This window comes from Gopherus evgoodei, chromosome 14 (genome assembly GCF_007399415.2).
Source record: "Gopherus evgoodei ecotype Sinaloan lineage chromosome 14, rGopEvg1_v1.p, whole genome shotgun sequence".
Lineage (NCBI taxonomy): Eukaryota > Metazoa > Chordata > Testudines > Testudinidae > Gopherus > Gopherus evgoodei.
Window position 1 is genome coordinate 19,314,682 of NC_044335.1, and position 16,258 is coordinate 19,330,939.

Genomic DNA, 16,258 nt, shown 5'->3' on the forward strand with positions numbered 1-16,258 from the left:
CCCAGCTCCACCCCCTCAAACTCCGCCTCCACCTCCCTAAGGCTCTGGGTGGAGTTTCAGGGGGGAGGTCTGGGGTGCAGGTCCTGGGCTGGGGATTAGGGTGCAGGAGGGGTGCAGGCTTTGGGAAGGAGTTTGGGTGCTGGGTGCAGGCTCTGGGCTAGGGCAGGGGGTGGGTGTGCAGGAAGGGGTGAGGGGTGCAGGCTTTGGGACAGAGTTTGGGTGCAGGCTCGGCTGGGGGGCGTGTAGGAAGGGGGAGGTGGTGCACTCTGGGGCAGAGGATCAGGCTGCAGGGGAACGAGGGTTGGGGCTGAGGATGAGGGGATTATGATGCAGGGGGGGCTCAGAGCTGGGGCAGAGGCTCAGGGTGCAGGAGATGAGGCCCTGGCTGGGGATGAGGATTAGGATGCAGGGGGATAAGGGCTCTGTCTGGGAATGAGGATTAGGGTGCAGGGGGATGAGGGTTGGGGCTGAGGATGAGGGTTTGGGGCATTGGAGAGGCTCAGGGCTAGGGCAGAAGAGCAGGATAAGGGCAGCCTGCCTTGCCATTAGCGGATGGCAGGTGCTAGGATCCTGGGGCAGCAGACAGCAGTTCTGCCAGGAGCTGATCTGTGAGCAGGCAGGGACGCGGCGGGGCGGGGCAGTGGGGGGAGACCCGCGCGGACCGGGGCTGGGGCCCAATCCAGGCAGGGCTGGGGGAGAGACCCAGCTCCAAATGTTGCTGGAGCAGGGCACTCGGCCCTGAATATTCCTGGAGCCCGGCACCTCGAGCCCATATAACTCGCCGCCTATGTATCACTCTTGCAGTTTCCTCTGGTTGATATTTGCATCTGCTGCTGGGGGCGGGGGGAAAGAACTACTGCATCTCTGTGTGGCAATGGAAGGGGGGGAAGGAGAAGGGGAGGACTGAGAATTCAGCACGAAGACAGGAGGGGGAAATTGGGCGTGGTGCAGAAACAGAATATCCTGAAGCTTCCCATCCCCTAGATTCTGCCCTCCTGGAAATGTCTAGACTGTTATTTTAATTGCAGTCTACAAAGTTTCAGCTTCAGGAGCTCCCTCTTCAAATGATTGGAGAACTACATCCTGAAAGCTCTTCTTCCTTCAGTTTGTGTGGTACAACAATAGCTCAGAACCATGTGGTTTGTCCCCTAATTTGTGAAGCAGTGCTGGCTCCCAGAGCTGGTCCCAATTCTGCTTGTAAGTTACCCTCCTATCTAACACAGAGGGACAATCTAAAGAACATATAGTGCTCCATCTTGATAGAAACCTCCAGAAAGCATTACCTTTTGTGACTCATTATCTTTGTGGCAACCTCAACTTCATATTAGTGATGAGGGCAGCTGTGATCTGCAAGCTAGATGTTATTTTGCTCCTGGCAGCTTGTCACTGGTCCTTGGCTGGACATCATTTAATCACTCTTTTGTTTTATTAGGCTAGAACCGGAGGACCCTAATTGCAGATACACATAAGAGCCTCTTACTCTGGCTAGTGCCATGTGAATTGCTCTCTCTCTCACTCTCAAACTGTTAGGATCTTTCTGCCCAGTGCTGCCCTAACCAGAAGTTGTAAACAAATGCCTCTCAATGTCTTCACGTGGTGTTCCTTCTCCAAAGATTGGCTTGTTTGTTTTTATTTTAAGACCCTAGATTAGCTGAGGAATGGACAGCTGAACAAACTGCAGCCCGCCAAGTGCAGTCACAAAAGCACATGCAGTGAGAAATAAATCTCATGCCAAAAAGAAACAAAGAGGAGGATCTGCATCCAGAACTAATTTGTCGCCACATGTAGCCTTTAAAAGCCTTAAAAAAAAAGTGGGAGGAGAGGGGAGGGAGGATGAGCTGATCAAGAGCTAAAGTTTTCTTCCAGTGCAGCCCACTGTAGAATGCCAAACTCTGCCATTTCTTCATCTGGGGACCATCCCACATTATTACACACACAACAGAGGATTTGGATGCCAGAGAAACACATCAAAAAGAACCTGCAGATATTAACAGTTTTTTTTGTTTTCTGGTGAAACATGTCTACCCCTACACAGAAAGAATGTCAGTGGGTAAATCAAAATCTAAGACATAAATAGGCCAGGCCTGGTTTTCAAACAAGCAGTGCCAGTAATTTCATGGGTCCCTGGATACACTCAGTGGTCCTGATCCTCAGTTTGTGTAAATGCTTCAATATTCACTGAAGTCCACTGCTGAGGATCTGAAGCAGAGAGTCATGCCCTGGTGGCATTAGAAGAGGAAGTGTCACATGAGCAGATTTCACCTGCTACTAGTGGTTCTCGAGGACATGGCAACTCACTGCCCAATCCCACCCTCCCAAAATGGTCAAGCCAGCCCTTCTGTAGCAGCCTGGAAGAGCATTTCTATACTACAGCGCCCTCAGCTAAACATTCATCCCACACTCAGTTTTGTCATTGCTTCTTTGCACATTTTTTAAAAAGTGTCTTAATATTAAAAACAGGATGAATAGATTCCCGGAGTAACTAAGCATCTCTGAACAGAGTATGAAGGAGAGTAATAGAGCCCCAATGCTTACAGGCAAATACAACTTTCACAGAACACAAAACAGAGCTCAAAACAATACAAGAGGGAATTTTTTATTTTCCTCAACTGTCAGTTTAAAACAATCCATCATCCTTTATTAAAGCTGTCAGGAGGGGGATGAGTTAGCTCGAGGGACTTATACTCTATATGTAAATTGTTTATTGCTGTGCTACTTGTTTATTGCTGTGCTACTTGCAGATGATACTGTACTTCCTGTTTTCCAAACGATTAGAGGTAATTATATATAAGTCAAATTGTAATATGGGAATGAACTTGCATTGAACTTTGCACCTGCTGTGTAACCAAAGTGTGTGTTTGTGTGTGTATGTGGAGGGGGATTGCAGGAGTAGTGTGTGGGAGGGTTGAGCTTCATAGCCTCCTATCAAATTCAAGACCAGATTCTAAACTATGGATTAAACTACTGCAAAAACAGCATAGTGCAAAAAGAAAACTGTTGGAGCATTAATGTCTCTTTGAGGAAATCTATGCTCAAAACCAAAAATATATTCTGCACACAAAAGTAACGTAACAACCTCTCTCCCAGATGTGTACAATGCTGCTCCTTCTCCCATGGGATTTTAAAAGGCAAAACTTGAAAGAAAAAAAATACTTTCTAATGCTGTAATGTTATCCTTCAGTGAATTTAGGGAAGGCAGAAAGTTGCTAGATTGACAAACCTGGAGAAATGAATGCAGGGTAGAGGCAATGGATGCTTCCCACATACAGACACTGTCTTCCATCAGTGTGTCCCCACAGTGACTAGAAGCATCCACCTTTTGGAGAAAGGCGTTCAGTCTCCATTGACCATTAAATACTCAGCCTCTTTGCTGAGACTGCCAAAAAGGGCAGTTACTGCCAATTGTGAGAGAGGCAGAACTGACACCTGTCTACTGGGAACTGGACCAAGACACATCTCATTGCACTTATGCCAGCTAACAGATTTTCCCTGGGTGATGTCTTTCACTCAGTGGGCTGGATATGAACCAGTGAATTAGCTCGATATTCCATTCCTACACTCTTGAGCATCATTGTCTTAATTAGACCAAAGTTAACCATCCTGCTCCCTCTCCTATCATATGTATCACACTGTATGGGTAAAGCACCCAATGGGTGCTCTGCAAATGCCCACTGAGCAGGTCCTTCTCCTGACACCCTGCAACTATGGCTGCAGAAAGAGCTGGTGCTAACAAAAAAATAATAATCAAAATTTCCATTCCGCTGATTCACAATAAAGACTTGAAATATCAAAAATGTTTATGGAATAGAAAGTTCTCAAAGATTTGGATAAAAACAGGTAGACACATTGCATTTCAGCTTGGTTCAAGATTACTCTGTGTTCTTCTGAGCTGCCATGGTGTCTCATGGGAGCTGTAGTTCAAGTGGCTCCTGCTCCCATTCTCCTCTGTGGGCGGGCTCCCTGGCCAGACTACATGTCCCATAATTTTTTTTGATAGTTTTCTTTCTGGTTAAACTGTTGTGCTGCATCATGGAAGATGTAGTCTGGCCAGAGAGCCCAGCCCATCGAGGAGACCAAGGGCAGTGGGCACGAGGCACTGCAGCAGTTCAGAAGAACACAACTAATGGTGACCCAACCCCAAATATTTTGTTTCAGTTTTTCCTGACTGAAAACTGAAAAAGTTCAATAAAATCAAAAAAGTTTGCCACAGACAGTTTTGATTTTGTGGAAACTTCATTTCCACAAAGAAAAAAGGGGAGGGGGAATTTTCAACAAGTTCCAATAGAGACACTGTCAAATGACACTCCTTCACTAAGCCATTATCAAGCACCTCCCTTCCCTTCCTGTTGTTCTCTGCCACCTATCCATTCATGTCAAACTCTTTCCCAGATGGTAGGATGTGCTTCAATAACCAGCGATGGGCTTGAGCAGCTTCTGAAAAGTTTGGGGGGTGGGGACGGAGAAAGGGGAGGTCCCTGAAGTCCTTGGGATGTGTCCCATGTTTAAAATGCCTGGGCTCTCTCATTTCTGAACTGATGCTGCCCTGTTGTGTAGGGCTATTGCTTTCAGATGCTCCTAATGAATGGCACGATAGTCCAACCTTAAGCTAACGGCAATTGGCTGATCTTTAATAGTGTACTTGAAAGTAACCAAGATGGGCCCAAATCAAAAATCTGGAGCCAAACTCCCCCAAATTGTGACACTGTGAAACTTAAGCCAAACTCTACAGCTCCAGCCCATCTATAGGAAATACCAAGAGGTGGCACTTCCAGAAGTTGAAGTAAAACATCAAAGTTTTCCTATGACTCCTTAGTTCTCCAGAATGTGATTTACTAAGGTCTAGGATTGCTATATGGTGGAGGAAGGGAGTAATACAGCAAATCATGTTGTATACTGAGATCCTCAGCCATTCCTAATAATAATACTACCATTCTATAACACTGAAACACAAATAATTAAGTACACATTTATTCAGTACTTCTCCCTTTCAGAGATCCTCTCTCGCCTAATGGATACATTTACTGTACCATGGATACGTGAGTGAGCAACATTTATCTACCTTGCTGGGTCTGTGTCACCCAGCGTGCATTGAAACTCCCCACTTTTAAATCAGAAACACAGACCAGGATCTCTCCCTTGGCATCTTCTCCATATGGAGTGTAGTTCACATCTGTGTTCAATCAAATCAGTTGCTAAATGTCACAATGCCCTCATTCACAGGTTGCTTAAAGAACATTTAGCTGGTAATAAAACAATCTGGATTCTAGAAAAGAACAGTTCTTCAGACATACTGTACAGTAAATGTTCCCACAGAGTACATCTACCACAAGCAAACACAAATGCAGACACCATACAACAGCTGTGCATGCTCTGTAAAAAAACCCTCTCCGTAGATCCAGTGCCATAGACTTTCCTGTGATGGGGAGAAGAGAGATACACTGGAGTGCACAAGGGCAACACTCAAAGTGAAAGTTTAGTGAGTTTATTAATGTTATAGCCTGTCCCTCAGGGTAAATGGATTCCCTTTGCTATTTCTTCATGCTTTTTTTTTTTAAATTAAAATAGATTTTTTAAATGTGTGCCATGTTCAGGTACAATTTCATTTGTGCCTGAGCCAGATCAGAGCTGCAAGTAACTGCTGGGGAAACACTGTCATGCTGAGCATTCAAGCCCCAAGCTGACAGGGCAACTTGCAGGCCTGCCAGGTGTCCTGTACCTCCTGTGGCACTCATGCATGCAGCACTCCCCACACATTCCCACAGACTGAATGTCTCGCGCGCAGCTGGATTGCAGAAATGGTCTACAGTTGGGGCTACTGTGGCACCTGCTGAGCAGGCACACAAGTGGCTTCTGTCTTGCTGCGCCCCTTATAAGAAATAAGTGGGGAAAAAGCAGCTGGGAGGGAAGCCAAGTGGCAGCAACAGCAAGTGGAGGCAGGGACAGGTGGTGAAGGGGACCCAGTATTGGCCCCAGGCTCCCTCCCACAGCCACCAATTTGACCCCTTCAGCAGGTTCCAGATTCCACCCAGTCCCCAGCCACTCAACCCAGCTATCCCCATCTTCCCAGGCTCTCCCACAAACCCAGCAGTCCCCAGATTCTCACCCAGCCATCCAGCTGCCTCCCTAGACATCCCCACAAACCCCACCTATCTCTTCCCAACTTCCCCTGACACCCTGAACAACCCCCCAAAGTTAACTATACACTGCTTCTCCCTCCCACAATCTCTGCTCCCAGCCACTGAGCTTGTCTATTCTCCCTCTGCCCTACCGACTCTCACAAATCCAGTTTCCCCCTCCAGTTAGCCCCGCAAACCTAACTACCCTAGAGCTATCCCCCAGCCCTCATGGACATTACCATAAGCCCAGCCACTCTGGTACTCCCCTGTCCTCTGAAAGCTCTCACCAATGCTCAGATATCCTTCAGCACTTGCCACAGCTGCCAGGTTTTGTCCTTCCCCCCACCATCATCTGGGGCACGGCACAATGACCACAAGCTGAAGTTTATAGTCATTTACAAACATGTACATTTTAATGAGTAATTTGCATGCTTGCAAATAAATAGGCACAAAATGTCCTATATAAATCTGCACCAAACTTGGCAGCCGTGAATTTGCAAAAAAACTAATAATAATAATTAAAAAAAAAGTAAGGCCCTCCAGTAGTAGTCCTTTAGCTCTCCCTTTCAGCCATTAATGGATTCAGCCACAGGCTTTGAGAACTTAATTGTGGCCTTTGCCCCTCAAGAGAGCCCCAACAAGGTTTCAGACAGGTTGTTAGTGGGCCCTGCCTATACACCTCTTCTGCTGCTTTGGTCCTCTTTGGAAAGTCTGCAGGTAACCAGCTGCCCTGCACTGCATCCCTGTGGAGAGAAATGCAGTCCTTGGACCTGATTTACCACTGCATTACTCTAATTTCTATTTCAGTAAAACCTCCAGCAATACTGTTCATTTTTCTATGATTTCTCCACTTATAAAATGTCTCCATTCTTCTCTCCTGTACCTAACTCCTCGCTTCCTTACCTCCAATAGCTTCTCGAAATCCAAAGACCACAGTAAACTGCCCAATCTTTTACACAATCTCTCTATACTGCACTCACGGTAGTGTTGGAATGCATAAGAAATTCTAGGTGTTAGATGTTACAAAGTTCTCAGTTTCTTTCCCCATCCCATCTCCTTAATGGTAGTTTTTTTCCATCCCTTTTCCACTCAGGAAAGTAAGGATGATGAAGCAAGTTTGGCAATCAGATTGATGGCTGTTCTCAGTGTTTTCAGGAGTAAGTTCCACCCAGGCACTATCAGGAAAACTCTGTCTCTGCACTTACTAGGTTCACTCATGCTGCTGAGAGTTCCATTGTTTCAGAGCAATGTAGCTGTCTTGGGATGCTACAGTAGTGGCGAATGAGGTGACCTGTTTGGTAATGTGGAGCAGTCCCACAGAAGGTTCTGAAGATTAGGGCTATACCTTGAACTTGACAGTCTGTGGGGACCAGTGTAGAGAGGAGAGCACCACGGAGATATTCTCCCAGTGGGCTCTGTTGGTGAGTACGTGAGCTGCTACACTCGGAACTAACAGGAGCTTTTTTCTAGGTCATGTTTTCATTCCAGAACTGAATGCACTGAAACAATCAAGTGTCACAAAAATGTAGATGGCCAAGTCTGAAGAGATGTAAGTGTGGAACAGGGCATTTTTCACAGACTTAACTCTTTTGGTATACAGTAGCAGTGAGGAGTCTAGGAACACACAAAGGGTGCACAGTATCTAGACTACCTGTGGCCACCTTGCGTGGTGGCTGATGTTATGGTAGGGACAACTTGCAGAAGCGGTTGAAAAGATACAACAAAATGATGATCCACTGATTCTTTCAGTTCACAGATGATCAGTTCCAATGAAAGATCTCTGAAAGGATTTTTTTTATAATCTCCTAATACTAATAAATTGAACGTCCCATGCAATAGTGATACACTGGGTTTTATAATCCTGTACAACATGGCATGTCCTGTTTTATACACAACATGTTGTTCAGACTTACATTAAAAAGCTAATGCTCCTATAGGGAACAGTGCTGGCAGTCAGTGATGCAAGGAAAAGTACCAGTATAACTCCCAGCAGTGTTTGCATTACTTCACTCTATGGCCAACATCTGGCTGGTGACTTCGGTGGTCATTCAGAAGGTTCTTTGCAGCATTTTACCTCTCTGACAAGCTAATGTTTCCTGCAGTAAATACTGCCTTCTCCAGGCTGATACTTTTTTAGATAGAGGTTAAGCACCCGTCAGAATTACCTCCCACCAACAATACTCCAGTGCCTTGTAAGAGTCTAAATCCTACGACATCTGCCTGCATTTATTGGGCAAGGAATCTCAATAAAATGTTACACTGCTGTCAGCTGTGAAGTTATTTCAAGTGAGTATCTGACCTGCTAAAGGAGAAGATAAACTCAGTCCATATGTACGCTGTGTCATACTGCTCAACTGTTTGCCATTAAGCATAATGTTCCCTTCCACCAAACAGCCTGCTCTGTATTTCTATCTGGAAGGACTTGAATACTACTGAGAAGAGCACATTGTAAAAGCCTATGTGGACAGAGTGGTTCTGCACAACAGCACTGTGGCATTTTACTGCAGTAGCTTCTGCTAAAGCATACTGCTCTTTTAGAAACACAATGAATCTCACATTAACAAATATCTCCTGTAGAATACCCTGTTTTATATCACCAACTTAAAATATCCCCATGGGGTTTCCACTACGATTTTGTTCAACCTTTGGTTTAGAAACCATCTCTATTAGGCTGACTGATTTTTGCTGGCCACTTAGGTTACTATTTAGGACATATTTCATTGTACAACATTTCTCGACCAAAGTCTCCTCCTTATGCTGCTTTGGGTCTGTGACCCATAATTCATTACTCACCCATGTCTGTAAAGCATGATGAACAAGACTGCTGTAAGGGTTTGGCTTTTATCTTCCATTTTCTTTTTATAGGTGAACTGCTCCACATGACTCAATTCATTTTAAGAGTTTGAAAGTTCATAGATTGCCTGCATTCACTATCTGGAGTCTGGTGCTGGGAAAGTGTCCCCTATATTATTTCTGAGAAAATGTTCACTCTAACAAGCTTTATAGGTTGCTGGGACAGGTACTATGGGAAACAAAGTTACATTTTCTTTAAAAATACATCACAAGGAAACTTTTTAAGCAAGCAGTAGACAATGCTGCAACAAAAACTTAGCTGAATTCAGTACAATTCCACATCACAATTTCCATCATCAAAAACCTCTTGTTGGACATCTCAGTAAAGGGACCAAATACTAAATAACCCTTTCATCCTAGCAGTGGTCCCTTGCATGGTCAAGTTTGTGGCACATTAGTAGGACAACATGAAATAAACTTGTATTGCTACTAACTGTGCTGTACCTGTCTTGTGGTGAGAAGACCTCAGTCTCAAGGGCTCTCTATCAGACACCTTCAGCCAGCACTAACATCTAGTTACACAATCTAAACTTTATGTGGTGAACAACAGACATGAATGTTATACAGGAGCTGGTAGCACACCCTATATTTAGGTTGTCCACTATTTTGTGGGGGCACCACATGGGACTGGAACCGGGCCAGGTGCCCTGCAAACACAAGATTGGACCCAACAGCCCCTTCCCCTTGAGGAATTCCCCTAATTTGCGGAGGCAAGGAGGAGAAAAAAGTGAGCACTGGCTCTCCCATCCCTGGACCCAGCACCTGGACCCAGTGGGCCATACTCCTTCTGGGATAACAGTCTTCTCTCTCTCTATCAACTAGTGTAGTTAGTCCTATATGTCAAGTGGTAGCAGTCTGTGCTTCAGTGCTGACGTTCAGGGTTCAAATACTGATGATAAATATATCATGGGATTGGAATAAGGTTTGTTACAGTTGTACATAATGTAGTTAAGTTTTTATCTTTTTCCATTAAAAAACACTTCAAACAATTATATTATTTTATCTTTTTAAAATAAAGACCTAAAAGAACATTATTTGGTTGTAGCATTTTACAGTTAGGAAACAGCAGATTTACTTGTCTGTGCAAACACATGTTGCACCCCTTTGTCCAGATGCACTGTGACAACCTTTAATCACCTGATCACATTTTTCCCCACAGGATCCCTGCTTCATTCAGTGCACAGAACGGATGAATGCACAAGAGGGAAGAATTAAGATTACACAGACCACCGTAAATCTGGCATTTTCTAATTTGAGTACTTGACCTTGCAACCTTAATGTTTCTTAATGTAGTTTTTTGTATATAATTTTATCTAGACTATATTAAAATTCCCTTTACTTGATAAATATTTTCATGAAAGCATTGTTAGGGTTCTAAGTCAAGTATTCAATTAACTCATAGACTCATAGACTCTAGGAGTGGAAGGGACCTCGAGAGGTCATCGAGTCCAGTCCCCTGCCCTCATGGTAGGACCAAATACTGTCTAGACCATCCCTAATAGACATTTATCTAACCTACTCTTAAATATCTCCAGAGATGGAGATTCCACAACTTCCCTAGGCAATCTATTCCAGTGTTTAACTACCCTGACAGTTAGGAACTTTTTCCTAATGTCCAACCTAACTCGCCCATTGCTGCTTGTTCTATCATTGGAGGCTAAGGTGAATCAGTTTTCTCCCTCCTCCTGATGACACCCTTTTAGATATCTGAAAACTGCTATCATGTCCCCTCTCAGTCTTCTCTTTTCCAAACTAAACAAACCCAATTCCTTCAGCTTTCCTTCATAGGTCATGTTCTCAAGACCTTTAATCATTCTTGTTGCTCTTCTCTGGACCCTCTCCAATTTCTCCACATCTTTCTTGAAATGCGATGCCCAGAACTGGACACAATACTCCAGTTGAGGCCTAGCCAGCGCAGAGTAAAGCGGAAGAATGACTTCTCGTGTCTTGTTTACAACACACCTGTTAATGCATCCCAGAATCACGTTTGCTTTTTTTGCAACAGTATCACACTGTTGACTCATATTAAGCTTGTGGTCCACTATGACCCCTAGATCTTTCTGCCATACTCCTTCCTAGACAGTCTCTTCCCATTCTGTATGTGTGAAACTGATTGTTCCTTCCTAAGTGGAGCACTTTGCATTTATCTTTATTGAACTTCATCCTGTTTACCTCAGACCATTTCTCCAATTTGTTCAGATCATTTTGAATTTTGACCCTGTCCTCCAAAGCAGTTGCAATTCCTCCCAGTAACCTTGTGTAACTTTTAGAATATTCTATTCAAGCCTAAAATAAAGTTGAGTAACCAAAAAAAGCTTCCTTATCTTTCTCCTCTTTCTTCCCTCCCACTAAGTTATTTTTGGTATACAACATACTCTGTTGCAACCCCCCCGCCCAACAAAACAATGCCCCCCACCTCCAAAAGCATACACCATCACCCCCATCTTAAATCTCACTGTAAACTTAGTCAATGTCAGGCACACTTCGTGAAGGAATGCTGATTGCAGATGAACTTGCAGTTAAGATCTTTGGAATATCAAAAGTCCTCATGCATAATGATTGCAGAGCTATGGAGTTTCATGGTTTACAACTCCGTCTTCTGCTTCTGTTGCATCACTTTGTACCACATGCTTGTAGACTGGGTTAATGATGCAAGTGTGGACTAAACCCTATTTTCTACTGTGATATCAAATGCACATGAAGTAGAATCATTGATAAATTCAAAACTAGATGCCCATTCCCCATTCAAGTATTGACACTATATCCTGAATTTTTTTTCTTTTTTGGCAAATGACCCAAGAGGTGCAAGATAATCCATGTAATTTAATTCTGCTACCAGAAATTAATAAATTTTGGAAATTGAGTAACACCTCTTAAAATCCTGCAGCTTGGTGTATTTTCAAGCTGAAATATGAATTTCAGATGTGAGCTGATTCAAGTATGTATTCACCTCTTAGCATTAAATATATTTCTATTAGCCGTCAGAAAAATATGCCCTTTTTCCTGGCCTTCTTTTTATCAGTTATACATCATTCCATTGCTTACTAGAGATGGGGAACTGAGACCCAAGATCTTCTGGAAGCAAAGATGTATTGTTTCCTTTAGGGTGTATGAAATCATTTGGTTTGTAATTCAGATCGCAATAGAAACAATAGTATAGATTCATAGAAAGGAATCTCAGCACAAATCTTTGAAATGCTATATACCTTAGAATTCTTCCAATTTCTTTTTAATTTTAAAGCTGCATATATATGAAAGAGTAAATATAGATGGTCAATACAGAATTCTATTGCTATGGTCCAATGAATTAACTGCATTTTTAATCCAAATCTTGGGAAATTCTAACTATATTTGCATTTCTAAAGTACTCATTGGTAATGGTGCATAGGCACAGTCAACATTCCTTGTAATCAGGTGTAGGGGCTTCCGAACAGTCTCCTCTGTATTAGAAACTGCTTTGTGATGGGAAGAATTAAATGACCTGTGCTGTCTGGGTCCTGATGATCAGAGGGGAAGTAAGTCAGACAACCCTTTAACAGACAACCTGTTAGGTTCACTCCCTCTGGGGCACCTGGCATTGGCCATTGTTGGCAGACAGGATACTGGGCTGGATGGACCTTTGGTCTGACCCAGTATGGCCGTTCTTATGTTCTTACGTTCTCATGAAGAATCCACATTCTGTTCCAACAATTTGTTCAATATTTGTTGTGTATTTTCCAAGAATTATTGAAGTTTCACACAATTCCATAGCATATTTATTAAGTTTGCTGGTGCAATTTTTCCAGGCCAAACTGTGCCTGCAAAAAGACAGAGGTCTGTCTTTTGAAAATCTGAACCTTACATCTTAAGATGCACAAACAGCAACCTCCAGCTGAAATTAGTTTTGGATGGGTCTTTCTGCTCAGCCAGCAGCTCAATGGGTCTTTCTGCTCAGCCAGCAGCTTGTTCCTCTTATCTCTCAATACTGCTGCTGCCCAAAGGCTACAATGTTCCTAATTAATCTCATCACAGATAACATGCAGGACTTGTGCTCAGCAAATCCAGCTAGTGAATATGGGCTCAACTAACGTGTCCCCATTCCGCACCACTGTCTTCCTCAGCTGGCAGGCTAAATAAAGGATTTTCCATAATTTCACGAATTTTAAGGCCAGAAGGAACCATCAGATCATCTAGACCAGGGGTTGGCAACCTTTCAGAAGTGGTGTGCTGAGTCTTCGTTTATCCACTCTAATTTAAGGCTTCACGTGCCGGCCATACATTTTAACATTTTTAGAAGGTCTCTTTCTATAAGTCTATAATATAGAAAGAAACTATTGTTGTATGTAAAGTAAATAAGGTTTTAAAAATGTTTAAGAAACTTCATTTAAAATTAAATTAAAATGCAGAGCTCCCCACCAGTGGCCAAGACCCAGGCAGCATAAGTGCCACTGAAAATCAGCTCGCGTGCCGCCTTCGGCACCCATGCCATAGGTTGCCTACCCCTGATCTAGACTGACCTGGTATAACACAGGCCATGGAATTTCATCAGCTACTCCTGTACTGAGGCAAATAACTGATGTTCGACTAAAGCATATCTTCCAGAAAGGCCTCTAGTTTTTTTGGAGAGGAGGGTAGATGTTTTTAAAGCATTAAGAATCAAGCGAAGTGAATTTTCATTTTTATTGCATCTTACTGAGTGTACAGATAATATAGTGACAACAGCCATTCACATATAGATGGGCTTTAAAGAATCCTCCTCTACCCTTGTCTCTGGAAGGCTTCCTCTTATCTTCTCTTGAATATTTCAACAGATGATATCTCAGCTACCACCCGCAGGAAATATTCGTCTTCAAAATGTATGCCTATTTTTGGTTGTAGAAATTCTAGGATGCAATAAAAAGTGCTATTTTTTTAAATTAACGTAGTTTTTGGCAGTGGGGTTTTCCCGGTTCTCCATTGAGCCTTGAGAATCTGTTCCCATCCAACCCCAAACTTGAAACCCCAGCCACCGACTCTGGTGCCCAAGACAGATCATCCTTCCAGCCACTGGCTGGGCCAGGTGGAATGGATGTTCCAAACCATTTTTTTTAAATTAATATCTCATTGAAAAAGACTCCCTAAATTACAATCAGCCATCTGTAGGTCTATCTTTCTCGCTCCCCTCTATATCCAGTCACGTCTCCCTCCCAAGTTCATGAAGACCTCATTTAATAAAGGTTTAAGAGTACATTTTTATGGCCAAGTTACAACAAACAACAACAACAAACAAACCCATGAATTTGAACGCAAGTGTCAACAACAGTGTCTCTACGGCAGCAAACCACGGCAGATCTAAAGCAGGGTTTTCTCCATAGGTAGCAGTAGCACAGATTCCCTTGCAACACACAGTGCAGCATTGTCAACACCTTTCTCTCCCCCTCCATGACCCCCCTCTGCCACAAAAATCCCTGCTTTGAAAACAAAGTAAATTTAGCATGGTCAGCCTTTGGTGTTTTGAAACGTTTGAAAGGGAGACTGTGCTGCTATTCTATGGGAACTTGTATTTATACTGTAAAAAGTGAGGTCTGACCCCTTCTGACGAGAGGCCTCTCCCCCCCTGAACTCACTGTGATATAGGGCACAGCTCTGCCGCCATAGTCTTAGACTGCGACTAATGTGAACCAGCTGGTGGAGCAGAAGACTTGAAAGGGGCTACTCATTTTCTAGGGAGGTTTTAATTTTATGAAGCTAAAGCATCTCAGTGACAGTTTGCTGAGAACATTCTCTCCTTCTCTTTCATTTTGGGAGACTTCAGATGGATTTATTGTCTATATCCTATAGCGTAACTCACATTACTCAAGTGTGAGCTTAAATTACCTCACCATATACTTGTATATTTCATCACTAAGCATTTAAGACGCTAGATTTTCAAATATTAGCACTCAGTTTCTCCTTGTTAAACACACATATGCATACCGCTAATCACTTGTTACATGGGTCCACAAGTACCTATTTTGTACATGTGCAAGCATTACATAAGATTACTAACAATTTAGGCATCCATTTTAAAATGTAGAAAATATTACCTATGTTGTACCTAAATCATGAGCTAAAAATGTTCCCTTTGTTAGAAAACCCACATCTGCCTACTAAATATATATTGAGTTTAGTAGGGGGTGGGATTTAAGGTAGGGCAATATTTCATATCACAAATATAGGTAACATATGCAGTTAAGTCCAATGCAAGTCATCGCTGCAGATATGAAATCTACTTATCTGTTAATTTGTTATGATATCTGCTATCTGCACAAGGAAGCTACATTATCAGCAGTAACGAAGAATTCCCATGTATAGGTTTTTGGCCCCAAATATATGTGCACAGAACTCAATACTGCCCTGCAATCTCTTGCCAAAGACAAGTTATTATAGTTACATAACTGAACTTTTTCTTATAACATACGAATTATTCTGTGGCTAAAGGGATTTGGATTATTTTGGTTTTTAAATGATGGGCAAACACTTTTCTGCCCAAATAAAGCGTTTGGAATGGTCTCTGGCTACAGTTTATGTGTTGTGCAATTTCATTAGCACGTAGTTTCAAACCAGCAGCTGTTTAAGCAATAATAATTGAAGAGCTGGACATTTCCTCGGGATTAAGGACCAGCTGGGAGGAGATGGCCTGAGGTGCAATTAAGGGACCACACCCGCTCACTAATCCACAGGAAATGCCCTGCAGCCTGGTCCTTATTGCTGTTTCTACACCGCTGATGCACTGTATGTTAGCCAGCATGGCTGCTTAAATTAATATTTCATTCAGCTGATCAAATGACGGTCTTGTCTTGTTGCAGAAGTCTTTTAAGAGTAAGGAGTGACAATTTTGCTTTTACAGAGGACCAGATTTTGTTCTGTTACATCAGTGAAAATCCAGAGGAAACTCCACTGACGTCAATGGAGTGACACACAGTGTCAAAATCCACAGTAACTGAGGGTGAAAGCAGACACAGAGTTCCTTTCTCTCTCACACACAGACATGTGCATGATGGGGCACCAGCAGTAGTTGGCCCCAGGAAAAGGAAAGGTGGCACCAAAAGATACAAGATCAACCGAACAGCAGAAAGAGAATAGCAAGAGGGATGGAAATGAGAAGGGATACACAAGACTTGTTAATACACGTGGTAGAGCTGGGTACAGCATGGAGTGTTAGTGTTGCTAAAAGAGGCCGTCCTCATGTATTGGATGCCAGTTGCCTAATGGCTGTCAGCTGTGGGGATGGATCCTGTAACAAAATGAATATAAGATCTGTTCAACATTTTCCAAGTTTCAATCTTTTA

At 43.1% G+C, this 16,258-nt stretch overlaps 1 protein-coding gene across 8 annotated transcripts in view; it reads right to left on the reverse strand.

The window, feature by feature from the left end:
* EYA2 (EYA transcriptional coactivator and phosphatase 2) overlaps window positions 1–16,258 on the reverse strand; it is a 151,327-nt gene that overhangs the window by 61,288 nt on the left and 73,781 nt on the right. The window lies entirely within an intron of this gene.